Source organism: Cyanistes caeruleus, chromosome 4 (genome assembly GCF_971803275.1).
Source record: "Cyanistes caeruleus chromosome 4, bCyaCae1.hap1.1, whole genome shotgun sequence".
Taxonomy (NCBI): Eukaryota; Metazoa; Chordata; class Aves; order Passeriformes; family Paridae; genus Cyanistes; species Cyanistes caeruleus.
Genome location: NC_141704.1, coordinates 40,014,732 through 40,028,390, shown reverse-complemented (window position 1 = coordinate 40,028,390; position 13,659 = coordinate 40,014,732).

Genomic DNA, 13,659 nt, shown 5'->3' with positions numbered 1-13,659 from the left:
TTACCAGCAAAGAATTCAAGGACTGATTTTGTCTTAAGCTCCATAGTCACAAAAATAATCTTTTGTCACTGGAGTTCCAAAGCAAGGGGCTTGACACATGGGACTTGATTTGGTGCTGCAAATGAAGAATCTGTGGTGGCCCAGACATTGTGCTGCAAATGTTACCCCAGTTCTGCTGCTGCTCCTCTTAGAAACCATAAGTTTGTGTATTCAATTCATCAAATTATAAGATGTGATTAAGTAAAATCAGTTTTGTCAAGAGTAATTATTCATTAATTAGTAGTCAATGAGTAATAATAGCCCATCATTGATGCAGTTGTTTTTCCAGGTTAGGTGAGGAATGATTCTGAAGAGGCAAATAAAACTACTCTGGAAGTAAAGATAGAAAGATCTCAGTAGCAGCATGCCCCCTTTAGATAAAGAATTTAAATACTGTGGTTGTCTGTGGGTAAGAGAGTTGACGAAGTGATAAAGTACTATCTAATTACTTCAAAAAGCTATCTGGTATTAAGGTTTTGTGCATTACATAAGCAAGAAGATAATTTATACAAAGTGAAGGGGTTTTGCCATGAGGAAGGATTGAGAATTCCATTTTATAAAAGTGCATCTATAACTTTGTGCAGAAATGAAAAATATCTAGACTTACAGTAAGTAATATACTTGACAACAAGCCTTCTAAAAATCAAGCAGCAATTTACTTGATTCTTTTTTCCTCTGGAGAAGGAGAAAATGCTACAGAAAATAATTTATTTTTAATGAATTGGTTTTTTCACCTGGATAGAGCTGATATAAGCATAGGATAGCTCTTTTATGTTCTTAATTTCTTTTCAATGACCACAGTGTTCCACTGTGCTTAATCAAGGAAAGCCTCAGATGTTTAGATGAAGTTTCTTATCTCCATGGTTCACTCACTACACTCTGCTTGTAATTCCTACACAAAAGTCTCTCTGTGAAAAGGAAATGTGCACAGTGTTCATATGTCTGTTTTTCTTCTTCACTCTGCTCCTGTGCCAATATTACAAAGCATGTGAGTGACAATTTCCAATTTAACTACCTGGCTTCATATGCTCAGTCAGATAGCAGAGCTCTTGAGATAGGCACTAGGGATATACATAGACACCAGCATTACAAGCTGCTCCACTATCGTTCCTCATCAAACCCTTTTTAGGGTCCTTAGATTACAAAGCCATTTGGGCTTTGGAATCTTTTCATGTGAGTAAAGCTGTAACTTTTTGATTGTGCCTCTGAACCCTATAGGATGGGCACCAGTCCATAACAGCACGAGCTATTTTATGCAGAGCATGTTGAAACTTTCATAGGGGACATTCACTTGGTCTGAGTCAATAGAATAGAGGAGCTGGAGGGCCTTAAAATCTTGTTAACCAAAAGTTTGAAAGTATTTTTCTCTCAGTCTGTAAATAGCTCAATGCTTGCCCCCCGATCCCTCTTACCACATGTTCATTGAAAGAGATTTACTCTAATAAGCCTGTCCATTTCTTTTAGCGGCTCTTTATAACAAATGATCACTTTCATAAAATTGCAGAAAAGAGTTGTGCAATGAGCTTTGAGGATATGTCTTCAGTGCTAAGTAACAGAAAGTCTGGGAGGATGCTTGAACACTGGAGCTCTGATTGTCCAGACTTTGTTATGATTTGCTCTCTGCTGCCAATTTTCTTCAGGACAATGCTGCTATAGAAGGGGCAGGACATGAGCCAGTCCGTGTGACTGTCCCAGGACCAGTAATCAGCCCTGAAGCCAATTAGACATTGCCTGAAAGGTTATAGAACCATCTTTTCTTCTCAAAATAGAAAATATGCAGTAATTTGCTCTGCTTCTATATGAACTAAATCTAATCAATGAGCTTTGTGGGCTGAATAGTCCAAGGCTGTACTGCCCAACAACTCCCAGTATTTCTGAATTTTTCTCTGCTCCCACTGACATCAACAATCCCTCATTGTCACAAATGAGCATAAAAAACTTGCTGCCACTTCTCACAAGCCTCAAATTAGAGTATTCCAGGAAACTTACAGTAAAATAATCATTTGCATCACTTCTCAAGCCTTAGGATAGAAAACTTTACTGCCAAGATAGTCTTAATTGTAAGGGACTGTTATGCCAGCTCACTGCACTCTGCATAGACACCAACCCACATATCTCCATGGAAACAGTTGGAAAAATCATTCAGTAAAGTCATCTCAAAATTCTCCCTGGGCTGTGAACCTTGGAAAACCCTTGGAAATGCAGGAGGTAGTCCCTAGCAGGAATCATTGCAACAGTTTTATTGTCTATGAAGTACAGCAGTATCAGACTGTCTTAGATGATGGTATATGGAATCAGTACTTCAAGGCATCAGTGACACTAATTTCTCTGTTAGACTGCAGTACCTCTCAACATCTTTAGTAAGTGTTTATGAAATTGAATGAGGGCAGAATTTGCCCTTGTAATTCTACTCCCTAAGTTGAATAAAACCCAATTATGACCAGAAATATTAATATTGTTACCCTTATTCGAGACATCCAGACACTAAGGTACATTTGGATTACTATTTTTCATTAAGGTGATGCAGATACTTTTGTACAATTGTTCTCCAAAGGAAATATTTTTAACTCTGTTTGTGTGTGTGTGTGTGTGTGTGTGTGTGTGTGTGTGTGTGTGTACATGGATTTTTCCTTTAAGACTGGTTGGGTTTGTTTCTTTCTTATTTCATTTTTCCTAATGCAGATAACTTACAGGAATAAAATGGACCAACTTTAAGGAAAGTTTCACTTCTACCTTCATACCAGACAGGAGTTCTCAGAGCATGCTATACCCCTGAACAGGGCTTGTACCTACACAGGTACTCACATCCCTTGTTTCCTGGGCCTTTGAGGTAGTGAGATGAAGAGCAGCTGTTATTAGAATAAAAGCCAGAAGCAGAGAAAGCTGTAGTCCCCTGTCTCCACCACCATCATGAGTTCCCAGATTCCAGAAAATAGTTATTTTCAACAGGTTAATAGACTAAGCACCAAAACCTCTTGTCCTGTTTGTAATCTGTGAACAGTTCAACAGCTGCCTCCACCTCCTCTATCCACAGAAGTCTCGTGGATATCCCAGGATGCTTCTCAGTTGGTTGTGCAACTCAAAGCCCCCGTTGTTACAAAAGAGACTCTTTCAGTTCCTCTCAGCAGGCTGCTATGCTATGTGCCTTCAAATCAAAAACAGACTCATCTGGGGTTCCTCTTTTTCTTTTTAATGTGCCTTCTCCCTAGAGATGCCTCCCCACATTTAAACTGCCTTTCCTCTTTTGCCAGTGTTAATGTTATGCATTAGATATTTGGCACAGATGCAATATGTATTTCCTCTCTCCTACCTTCAGCCTGTCTTTTGTTCCTAAATGAAAGCAGACTTCAGAGCATCCACTTCATGTGGCCAATCTCTCTGTGCTACACCTGCTTTCACCATGTGCAAAACACAGGGAATCATGAACAAAACATCTCCAAAAATGCCAGGGTGTAACTTACAAAACCCTTAATAAATTTACCCACAAAAGTATGGCACTGCTCTGGTGCCTGATCTTGTACAAGCAAAAAGTGTACCTGATGTGCAAGTGCAGAGCAATGGAGTGCCAATACTTGAAAATTATTTTTCTGGATCATATCTTTCTGTTTTTCAAACTGTTCTTTAGACTATTAAGACTTTTTAGTTCTATTTTACCTTTCAGAACATCGGCAACATGATGTCCTAAGCCTCTTTTTAAAGTCCCACAACTCTAAAAAGGTGATTATTGTTTACAGAACACTTTAAGAAGTTATTCCTCTCTTCTTGGTCCACCTGTGGGAGGAAAGGGAGTAGGAGGTGTTTCAGACAAAGTCAGGCTCAGACAAGAAGAATCTGAGGCAATAGTGGCAGACACTGTATCATACCTCTCCATAATGTCACTGCTGATCTGGCACATGCAACACCTCCACCACATTTACCATAGCTGAACATGTCAGGATCATTACAGACAGCTACTGAAAATTCTGAAATTTACCTTCATTTCAAGATTTCTTACAGAAAACACAGTGGTTTTTTCTTATGCCCTACCTCCAGCAACTTGCAAAAAACCCAGACATATAATACTTGCTTTTGGTAGACTCTGGAAGCGTGTTTAGGTCTTTTATGTTGTTAGTATGGTGTTTTGCTTTGAAAGTCAGATCTGTATTATTATTATTATTGACACTTTTTGCTTTTGAGGAAGTTCCCACTGGCCTCACTTGTGTGGAACAGGGCACCACCATGTCCTCCACAGACTGCATCTAAAAATTAAGCATTTATTACAAAAATTGACAGGGTTGTCAATGTGTAAGAGGAAAGGAGTAAGCCTCATTTTCCAGATGGGGAGTTGAGCTGTGAGAAAATTGATTTAGCCAAAGTGCAGTTGAAGCCTGATCATATTTTCCTTAAACAGTAAGAAGAATGCAGTGGTTTCAGATGCAAGGATAGTGTATCAGAGAATCACTGCATTAACTAGATTGGAAAATACCTTTGAGATCATCAAGTCCAACCTATGACCACTTTATCAACTAAACCATGGCTCCGAGTGCCACATCCAGTCTTTATCAATTTGTACATGTGGCCCTTGTTGTATTGAAGAGGTAGAAGACATAAAAGGTCCCTTGGGGAACTCTAACACCAAAATCCTAGCTTCTGGAGGTTAATACTACAGCAAACTGATTTCACTGAAATTATAGAGCCCCAGTGAGTGCATGTGTCCACTTGAGCTGCTGGAGGCTGATCTCAGGGAATGCAGTTTATTCACAGCTCAATGGGAAATTAGGGTCAGGCAGAAGTGAGTCTGCAGCAGTGCTCAAGGATGTGGTAAATGATCTGCAGCAGATGGAAAATGGAAAATAATAGTGTTGATACTAGACTTCAGAGAAGCAATTTAAGGTAAAATTTTTCAAGATGAAAAAATTCAGATTTTGTTTTTTTACTTCTCATGTACCAAGAAAAAGATGAGCAGCACAGCTGGTTAGACAGCTTTTCTCAATGTTTACAAGGTAATAAAAATTTATTGAGTGTGTTTGATCTTTCCTGTTAGTGTCTTCATGTTTCTATTGAAGATATCCAAATCTTGCAAGTCTTGAGCCAAATATTATCTGTATGAAATCTTTGTCCTAGTACTTTATCCTCCCTTGCAACATCATTCACATGTTAGTCGTTCTGTTGCCAAATTCTTCAAAACTCTAAGTAACATCCCTTTTACTGACTCTCAGCCAAATCAAGTAACTTAATGCTTGCTGTGTTCTTTGGATTTAGGTTATAAACTGCCATACAATGTTACTGACTAAATTTATTTCAGTTCTCCCATTCCCCCTTACCCTCCCATATGGACCAAACTTCCCCTCCTTTGCTGCTTTCCCTTATTGCTTGGGTGAATAACAACATATGTCTCAGTGACACAGAAACCCTCCTGTTTTTAAATACTCTTTGTCACACCTCCCCCCACAAATGCAATGTCCCAAAATCCACATGTTCTATGTAAGGTAAAATCTGGTATTGATTTTGGATGGCTGGTCACAGATCTAGGCTGGCTTTTTTTTTTCCAGTGGGAGGGATGGACATTCAATATGGTTGAGACAATTGTCATTAAAAAAAAAACCTTATCCAAAAAAACCAAAAAAGGGGTTAAAATTTGCCATCTCCAGTAGCACAGCAGTTGAAGGGAAATGGAGAATAAATAAAAGGCCATTGAAGTAAAGTGCAAGTTTTCCATCAATTAAAAGACACTTAGTCAAGCCTTTGGAGTCCAGATCAAGCTCCATTTTTGGAAAGAAAAACTAACGATAGTTTAATAAGACTCTAGGTATAAAAAAATCTCAAGATCTAAAAGAGAAGGCAAACTAATTTTTTTTCCTGGGATGGACACAAGAACAGTGGCAGTTCAACAAAACAGGGTTATTTCAGGAGACAAGCTTACCTGTGAGGAATACCATTTACTCAAGTGTCTGTGACTTCTGCAGTTGCCATGTTAAAACTGCCCCAAAAATATGATGAATCCAAGTGATATCAGTGTGTTTTAAGAAAGGTCCATTTCTAAGACCTTCTTATAGGCAAGTATCCGTGACAGGAACCTTTAAAAGGACAAACCTCTTCTTGTTAATTATTTAAGGGACAAGGAAGTACAAAAGCTGCAGATGAGGAGGTAAAAAGAGGAAGGAACTAGTCTCAGAGCATTACAGCATGAATCTGTTGTGGAAAGGGATATACAGGTCCAGCTGGGAGGTTTGCCTCTTCAGCTATGCCTGAAATAAGGACCAACACAAATGCCATTACAGCTCCCGTCAGACTTAAATAAAGCGCAAAATAAAGCAGTTTATTTTCTTCCTCCAGGAATATTGCTACTATAGATTCACAAACCAAAATGGAAAAGATACTGTTGAAAAAGACAAGAAAAGAGACATTTGTAAAATTATGGATCCAGAAAAAGGAATACATGTTTTTAGAAATCTCTTCAATTAGAAGGTAGAATTCAGGATTACATATGCTAAGGCTGAATCTGTCAGGATTCTGAATGCCTCTGCACTTCAAATTCCCAAAGATCCATGCGTGCTTTACATGTGGAACACATCTGAGTTTAGACCTTTAAGTCTTCATTTTTTGTGAGAAGAGAGAATAAATGGAAGTGTTAGGATGTGATGAGCAGATACTTCACTCATATTTTGTCAAAGTGTAAATGATTGTAGGAGGACTAAAGTGGTAAAAAGCATGGCTGAGGTATGATAAGCCTGAACAGATATATGAAGAAGCCACCTTGTATAGGAAATTCACACTGAGCTTAGTGATAGGGAGTGGAATTCAGTATTGTCCAAGCTCTAAACTCCACAAGTACACAAATATACAGATTTTAATGGTGTCTACAGCTTTTTAAACTCACCTTAAAAGATTCTGCTTCAAACATGCTAAATACAAACTCTTTTAAAATTCTGTTTGATCCAACTCTACCCATAGACTGTTACAGAGCTGTTCAACTTGTATTAGCCCAATGACTTTCATGCTTCAAAAACATAACTATTTTATGAGGAATGTGGGCTAAGTTTGCTCACATCAAGATTAAAACATGCAGATGAAAGAGCAAATGATATCACATTATGTATCACAAACCATTTCCTCAGTGATTATTAGGATTCTTTCCTGTTTGCCAGTCATTCAGGTACACTCTCTCCCTGCCTGTAATTCTGGAGGTTTACTGAGTGATTTAGATGGACATATCCCTCTGTGCAGATAATCTGCCAGGAGAGCACTTCAGCATTAATCACTGTGTGCCATTAGAGGTAAGCAACATGTCATTTATGCTATATGGTTTACCTTGTACTATGTGGTTGTGCAATGGCCATGCTGAAATAATGAATGACGAACATACTTCCCAGATAAAGTTTCAGATGAATGACTATTCAAGGTAGCTACCATAAGAATTCCATTATTTACTTTTGTTTTCCATGAATATGCTTCTACTCGTCCAAACAATAAATTCAATAATGAGAAGAGCAAACTTGTTCTGCAGATTCTGAGAAACAGAATCAGGTCAAGAGCTCCCTAAGCTTCAAGCCCTTTTCAATACATGGAAGTCAATTTCAGTAATTACAAAGCAGATAAATGCTGCTTTTCTCCCTGCTTTTGCTTGTTTTTTGGTTTTTGGGTTTTGGGTTTTGTTTTTGCTGTTGTTGGGTTTTTTTGTCCCTGGGAAGAAAATTTATTTAAAAAGTGGATAAAACTTTGGTTTCTTCATGATATTTCACAGGAAAGGAAGTTTGTGAACAAAGAACTGGAGGACAGAAGCTCCTGAATTTAAAAAAAAAAATTCAAATTATAAATTTTTCCATGAGTGTTGGTCAATTATGTGGTATGACACACCAAGAGTGTTTGTTTGTTTCAAGCAAATAATGAGCAAAAATGAGCTTCTCTGATAAAGTTGGTCTTTCATTTGTGAAAAGCCTATCATCTGTTTTCAGTTTACTCACACTATTAAACGTATGCTTCCCTCTTTTCTGGATTTCAGGGAGAGTATTTTTGCAACCGTGAAAGGAACACAACAAAGCCTTTGGAAGGTTTTGTGGTCAAAGGTGTTGTATAACCATCAGTTATTTATTATGAAATGAATGCACTCTTCTTCAAGTGAATTCCAGCATGAATATCATATGACATGACTGAGAGGAAGTTTGTTTATTCTATAGACCAAAGTAGTATTTGTCTTAATAAAATGATAACACTGTTCATTTATCTTTGGAGAATTAATCTGGTATGCCTCTCAATTAAGCTTTAGGGACACATTTTTCTACCCTGATTCACCTTGTCAACTATTTTTTCATGTGAACAGGCCTACATAAAGTTCAGGTCATATTGTGTGTGAAAGAAAAGAAGGAACAGCCATGTCTTGGGGTCTACTCTGGCCACCCTGATTCTAGCAATGACATTGACTGGGAATATAACTGAAATAATCCAGACAGTAACAGTCTTACATTGGAAATAAGGTAGTATCAGCCAAAAGAAAAAACAATTAGATTTAATTAATATGAGAAAGATTAGGGAAAATGGCAGTTCTTCCCTTTGAAAACAAAATGTTTCAAAGTGACCCTAGCAAAACTCTACATAGAAATAGCTTGAAGAAAAAGATGGATGGATTATTCAAATAGTCTTTTAAATATTTAGAAAACTATAGGAAACAAAGAGTAGTAACTTTGGTGTCAATCTGCAGTGAGAGTGAGTTACAGCATCTTCTTCATTGCTCAGATTTCTTTTCTCTGTGGGAAAAGTTCAGAATGAGACAGACTAGCATGTACAGAGTAAAATGTACTTTTCTTCACAAAAATGCACTCTAATCTGCCAATACTGCCTGAGCAAGATTTTTGCAGAATACTGAACCCAGAACACTTCAATGAATGACTTTCATTCAGCAAATACTGACCATGATGTGAGTCCAAGGGCCATGGCCATCACAACAGCTAGGAAATGGCATTTGTCATGAAGGCTGGCAAACAAATCACAAAGGTGTGGAACACATGATAGTCAAAACATGTCTTTCCACCTTCCTCTGAGAGGCCATGTCCAAGCCTGTGCTGGAGCCAAGACATAAGACTAGCCAGACCAGCAAAGTCTAGTTCATGTAGCAAATCCACATTTGATATGGATCTGAAGTTCCTTCCCCACACACAGCCTGCAAACACACTCACTCTTAGCACTGTTTGCTAGTCAATTATCAATAATAATGACATCTCCTATGTGCTCTTACCCTCAAAGCATCAAATTCAAATAAGATAGAAAATAAATATATCAAAACAGAAAGGAAAGCAAAGCAATCTGGAAGAAAACTTGCATGATCTTCAGTAGATGTTTATTTTTGTATTTTAAAATTCATTACATAAAAGCCTCAACTCTTTCTGATTCCTATGCATGTGTGCAACATATAGCTCCAATTGCGTCTTACAGAAACACCCCTCTGATAGCCTCCAGGCCAGTCCCTATGTAATTCTAATTTTTCAACTGAAAAAGCCCCCAAAGAAAGCAATCATTTTTATTTGATATTATTTTAAAGTCATTTACCGCACTCCACTCCCAGGAACTCCACCAGAACAATCCTATTTTATTCAGCATTACAGATACAGTCCGAATTTCTCAACCCACTATTTTGAAATTGAGTGCTTATCAAAGAGTCACTACCACATTCATAAAATGTAAATCTGCATGATTCATAATATTTTAGCAACTCTCTTTGAGGAATATCTGGGTGCTGCTGTAACTCCTGGCAGGATTTGTTCCAAGTATTTACAGCACTACAAATTTGAGCTGTGGCTTATGATTTTAGTTCTGGAGGTCCCAGCTTTGGTTCTCTGTATTTCATCTACCAGGTGACTGCTGTGCTGTAAATCCACATGGAAATTTATGACCATGCAGTGACACAGTCATGACTGGGACTATAAATCTAAACCTGAATGCTGTCAGCAAGCTTCCCTTCCTTCACTGCTGCATTTTTAATGCCTGAGCTAACTAAGATTATTCGAATTGCTTCAACCATTTAAAATATTTATGCTGCTACGGAAGTCTTAAGGTCATAAAGAAATTGCTACTAATAAAAGCAATGTATTACCAGAGTCAGTGTTTGTGATTCTTAACTTTTTCCTGCTTTATGACTCACCCCATTCAGTTATTTAGAAGTGAACATTTTTTAAAAAGGCTGGCTTTCTTACTGAAAGGATTCTTTACTGAGGTACAGCCACTGCAAAACAGATCCAAGATTTTTGAACTAAGAGAGTGAAACAAAAATGAAAATATGAATACTGATTCCTTTATTATAATTTGTAGACATTGGTATTGCACTATATGATCTGCCAGAGAAAGTCAAGGGAAAAACAGCAAATACAAAAATGTGGATTCAAAATCCATTCAAGACCTGACCTGGAAACTCAGTTTCTAAAATAGCCGAGGCCAGAAACATCTCCACACTTACAATTGGAAGCAACTGTGAGGAAGTTGCTGCTCATTCTACCACACTGGTTCAGAGGGGAAAGAAGGTGAAATTTGCCTCCTGGTGCAGACCTGCATTTCCTATTACTCCCCTTAGTTTTTACCTCGATCAAACCTAAATCCCAGAGCCTAAGAGTAAAGCAGAAACCTGGTTGTGTACAGGCTCTGAGTATCTGCATTATTTGAATTTTGTACAGTTTTCTAATTCCGGGGAAGAAAAGACAATGTAGTTTGAAAATGTGGATAACACTTCAGGTTAATGTATCATAACAATTTTCCTGAGGGTTTTCAGGGTACTTTATCTCAGTTTCCTACCTTGTCTCCCTTCAGCCCCCCAGCTCAGCAAGAAGGGCAGTGCACAGTTGCCCTGTTCTGCACTTCATAATCAGTACAATACCATTTCTAGTCAGACAGCTTGCAATGGGATTCAAAGTCCCCAGAAAATATTCTGGTGCTTCTAAAATGTTAAAGGCATTTGGATGGAATTCCAAAATTGTTATTAGTGGAAGTTTATTTCTACTGGAGAAATAGTGTGATTTCTGATAGCATAGTGAACATTTTTCATCAGCAGACTATTTTTGAAGCAGAGGTTAAAGAGGGCAAAATGTCATGCTGGCTTTTTCATTTCTTTTTCTAAATAACAAATAAATTGTGAGATTTTTATACATATTCTGTATGTAACTTACAGAGTAAAAATAGTCATAGCACAGACACAGTGCTCAGTGCAGACAATATTTCACAATTTCAAATCTATTTCCTACAAAATCTTTCAAAGCTCAAATATGTGGTACATTGGTGACATTTTAGATAGTCTAACACGAGGCATTTGCCACAATGTAAACCTTATTAATGTTGGCCTGTAAGGCCCTGTTTATTTTTATTTAGTAATGGAAAACAGCATGGAAATATTTAAATTTTTGGAAAATATGCCTGTGTTTTTAAAGTCTGTAGCATAAGAGATAGTTCATGGTATAATTTTTTCCCGGTGGCACTGCTGTTTTTAATGAATGTGTACGTGATGCAACCCATCAGGTCGCTGAATCCCAGCCTGGTTTGAAATGTTTGCACTGCTGGAACTTCAGGGACTGTATGCCTACAGGTGATCTCAGAGGGCTGATTACCACACTGACCCAACGTACCCACCCCTGGAAATAAAACACATTAACCAGGTCTGACTGTGCTTCCTTCCTTGCCTTGCAGAATATACAATATTTATGATTAAGCTTTGTAAATGAAAATCAGAGCAGTTTCTGTGCTCATTCGAGCTGCACAGTCCTATTCTGGGTGATTCATTCATCGAGTCAGGCAGCCATGCATGCAGTCATTCATAAGTAATGCCACGCTTCCCTTCAGCATGCAAGAATGATTTACCTCCCTGCTGCCTTTCAGTGTTTGTTCAGAAAACACACTAAGCTAGAGAGTTCCTTTTTCAGGCTTTGCTCTTATTTTAAAGGAACAGTGTTACCTAAATGCATGAATACAGGGTGCTGTACAGGGAAGTGAGCACATACATCTGTAAGAAATTATTGCAATCCACAGCATCCCTCACAAAATATTCTGTCTTTTTTTCGCATCTGTGAGAAGAGGCTTGTATTTACAAGTAATATTTCAGCTCTTTTTATACTCATGCCTTGCCACAAGAAGGCCTACAAGAACAGAGCCTTTTAAACCTTCACCAGGACTCCTAGAAGAGGACTGATAACATCCTAGCCTCAGACAAAGAAACCTGAGGCACCAGCAGATTTTCTCTTATCAATATTTTTTGCTAATTTCAGCACCTAACAGGAAATAAAAATATAGGATATCACAGAGCAAGGAAGAGCCTTTGACTTGAGAAGTTTTAAGGAGCTATGGAGAATGAAGATCTGGCAAGAGTTGAAGATGGGCAATAATGTGTGCTTGAGTCTTGTAAATTCATAGTGCAAGGGCTTGACCTCATTCAACTTTAGACAAATAGAAGAGAGGTGATAGTGTAGGCTAGTGGTTTTAGTATTCTCCCCGCTTCAAAAGGGGAGTGAGAGTAAGCTTACATGGAATGGAAGTACTACGTGACACTGGCTGTATGATTCCTCAGTGTTCTGGCACTAGCTAATTTCTCTTTATAGTGAAATTACAAGGTCAACACAAGTAAATATCTACAAATACAAAGCTCAGGGCAGCCCTCATAACTACCAAAATTCAGAGTGCAGACACATTGGGTGAAACAAAAGGGTTATGCAGCGTGAATGCCTCCTCCCCTTTTGGAGAGAACAAGAGACTTTTTTTCCTCATTTCTAAATAGACTTCTGAGCTGTTGAGGAAGCAGGCCTTTGAAAATGTTGGGGTTTTTTCATGTACATCCAGAGAAAAAAGAAGCAAATGAAAGCTGAGAAGTTTTCTGGATGTGACGTCTTCATACCTCCCAAACATCTGGGCAGCACAATTAGAAAACCTTTGTGAACATATTTTTATTAGTCACAGAAAAAGACAACTCATTTTTTTCCCATTTTCTCGAGATTTCAAAGCTCTACTCTGTATCCTTAAACATTAGTCATTAAATTATGTCTCAAGCTAAAGGAATTTCATGCTTTGAAATTCTTTTGAAGTTGGCAGATTATTTCATTTTTTGTTTTCTTTTTTTATTTTTGGTTCTTAAAAAAGGAACTTCAGTTTATCTTCCGTTATTGTTCTCTTCTCTAGATCATCAAAGGACACCCTTATGAAAAGGTACATATTCATATTCAAGAATAATGTTTTTAAGTTCTCTGCTGTATTTTGAAATACCTTGTAACAGCATGGCTTTAAAAATATATTTTTAAATTATTTACCTTTCTTCTTTTTAATCGGATTTTCAAGGAAGTCAGAATTGTTTTCTTTGAATTTCTGCTTCTTTACTTTACAATGTATGTAACACATTGCACCAACAAAAAAAATCAGTAATATTGGATGCCATTTTTCTGCTGTCTTTAAAGTTCTGAAGCATTTTATTTATAAGAATTTACAGTATATAGGACACTGTGTGGCCATTGTTCCAGGTAACAGACTATTGCTGACCTTAACAGTTTATAAGAAAGAAAATTACATTTGCAGACAATATAGGTGTTGCCATGTTGTGGATTTACTGAAGTGTCTGACTGAGAATTATTTTTAAAGGAAAAGTGAATTTCTCACTAAGCTATAATTTCTATAGAGTGGTTG